The sequence below is a fragment of the Vulpes vulpes genome, chromosome 1, assembly GCF_048418805.1.
Source record: "Vulpes vulpes isolate BD-2025 chromosome 1, VulVul3, whole genome shotgun sequence".
NCBI classification, from domain to species: Eukaryota; Metazoa; Chordata; class Mammalia; order Carnivora; family Canidae; genus Vulpes; species Vulpes vulpes.
The window spans coordinates 138,841,092-138,843,642 of NC_132780.1; the positions used below are offsets into that span (position 1 = coordinate 138,841,092).

General features: G+C 51.1%; 1 long non-coding RNA gene across 1 annotated transcript; it reads right to left on the reverse strand.

Moving 5' to 3' along the window:
• Positions 1-251: 251 nt before the first annotated feature.
• LOC140597583 (uncharacterized) lies at positions 252-1,594 on the reverse strand. Its single transcript, XR_011999433.1, has 3 exons — positions 1,484-1,594; positions 750-844; positions 252-406 (listed from the first exon to the last, which is right to left on the reverse strand). It is a non-coding gene; the product is annotated as an uncharacterized lncRNA (long non-coding RNA).
• Between the last annotated feature and the right edge of the window lie 957 nt (positions 1,595-2,551).

Consider the following 2,551-nt stretch of genomic DNA (forward strand, 5'->3'; position numbering starts at 1 on the left):
CTCTCTCTCTCTCTCTCTCTGTGTGTGTGTGTGTGTCTCATGAATAAATAAATAAAATCTTTAAAAAGAAAAAAAAATTTAAAGTTCATCTGAATTACCCTTTGTGAATCCCAATTGTGGTACTTAATACAGAAATTGCCATTCCCTTGGCCCTGATGACTCCCAGTGGCTTCTTTGTTGCCAGCCCTCTATACTCCCCCCTACCCATTACTGCTTTTCTCTCTCTGGCTAAGAGAGGGGCCGGGCAGAGATCTCACAAAAGTTCAGGAAACCTGTTCTTTAACACTGAACAGAGCGGAATGTGGTATTTGTTAGTGAAGGAAGGCATGCCCCTCTGCTCCTGGAAGGTCGAGTCTGCTTCCCTGGGTTTGCTGTGTCCTGGGGACATCTCAGGAGGCTGCCTTACCTGATGAATGGCAGAAATGAATGTTATTTGAAAATGATGCATCTCTGCCATCTCTGGCCTGCGTCTTCCTCCCTCCTCTGAAGAAAAGACTGGATTGCTAGTAACTAAAATCCTCAGCCTGCCCCTCCCACCTGTCCCAAGGAGCCAGCCCAGCCCCATTCACATCATTCCCAGGAGTAGGGCCTCCCTCCTCTCCAAAGACCTCTGAGCACAGAAGTGAGGAAAGTCAGGGAACAGGCTCTGGGGAACCCCTGGGAGCTGGTCCCTCTAAACCCGCACCTGAAGCCACTGCCTATGTCCTCTCATTCATTTCCACCCAAGCCTGGCCATGGCTCTCACTCACCTGAGCCTGAGGCTTTCCAGAGAGACACAATGAGAACACCAGGCCATTGTTCAGGATGAATCCACATGTCAGAACAATCTCCAACAACAGAGGTCCTGTGGAACAATCGTCAGCAATAGCAGGCCTGTGGAAAGGGCAAGCACTGGAATCCTAGCTTTGACCACCCCCACACCCAGAGTCCAAAAGGGTGAGTATCTGCTAAATGTTCTATTCTGAAGCTGAGCCTGCTCCTGGCCATGAGAGCAGCCAAGCAGGAGTTTGTACTCTTTGAAGACGGGGCCTTTACTTTTCCCAGGATCCTTAACCCTGGCTCTCACCACAAAGGAATCTATCTGGTCTCCTGCCACTAACACCTGCCTTCTCCAGAACTCCTGCCCAGCTGCTGGGTCACTGTGCACTGAGACCCTCACTGTTCCCCTCAGGAGGCCTAGGGAAAGCCCTTCGTGCTCCCCGCTGCTTACAGAAAAAAGTGCACATGACTGTGGCCTTCAAGGGTCTCCACCATCTGAACTTATGGTCGTGTGTTAACCTTATCCTCTCCTTGACATTCAGCCCACTGTCCACCTCTGTAGCTGACACACTGTGTGCGTCTCACCACTTGCTCCTGGCATGGAATGCCATCCTCTCTGTGCCTTCAACATTTCTCTCCCTCCAGGTGGTGATCTCTGACACTCACCTGTGGCCCTCACTCCCCAACAGCTCTGGGTGGGGAACAGCTTCTGTAGATCCCATACCTTTAACTCCGAGGAAGAGGTGCTGAGAGATTACTCAAATTCCATTGGCGCTGGGGCCCCATTTTCTAGATGGTGCCTCATGGGCAGGGATATAATATGACTGCATGCTCTTAGCATCCCAACTCCCAGCTCCTTTCCTACAGAGCTGATGGATGGGAGTTTTGCTGCCTTGAAGTAGTAACATTCAAGGCTTGGATTGGGCCTTCAGGATAGAAAAAGAAGCGAAGGTCATTCTGCCTGCTAGGGTTCAGGACCCCCTTGGTCTGCCTGGAGCAGGAGAAAGTCCTCCATGTGGTCAGCCTGGTTCAAGAGTCCTCATGTGGGGCCTGAGCTGAGGGCCTCAGCTAAGCCCTTACATTCCTTTGTTTGGGCCTCCACGGAGCAACCCTCGTTCAGACACAACTTACATTGGATCCAGATTGCCTTGGTTGGTTCTCTTGGCCAGTGCCATTTTCTGAAAGAGATAAAAAGCCCTTTTGAGCCTTGACTGACATGGGCTCCTACTGGGTGCCCAGATTCTGCCTGCCCAAGATGGCTCAGTATACTCTGAGCTTGCCTATTTCCACAACCCAGCTGACTTACTCTGAGCCAGAGAGGGACCTTCTTCTTCTCCTACATGCTGAACAGCCATCTTCCAAAATCATTGCCATGGGACAATACTCTGTTTGGGGGAGAAACATTTACAGGGTCCTCGAAGGTCAAAGGTAGAAGGAGTATTCAAAACCATCCAGCCCAATCCTCCAAGGCACAGGAAGACAAGGAATGCCCAAGGTCACTCAGCAAACAGACCCAGGGACCCACGTTTCCTGACCCTATTCCTATATATCTCTGTGACCGCCAGCTGGCCTCAGCCACCAGAGTCTCATCCAGTAAGCCCAGTCTAATCTTTCAGCTCTCAGTTCTCTTGTCCTCCCAGCCCATCACAGTCAAGTGACCCACTCACCTGCCACAAGTCTTTCTACTCTTGCTTCTGACCCTACATGGAGCTTGCCTGTGAGGCAGGGAACCTCCTTCCTGCCCTCCCTGCCCCATCTTCTCTCCTCTTAAATTCTCATTTCAGCCCCTCTA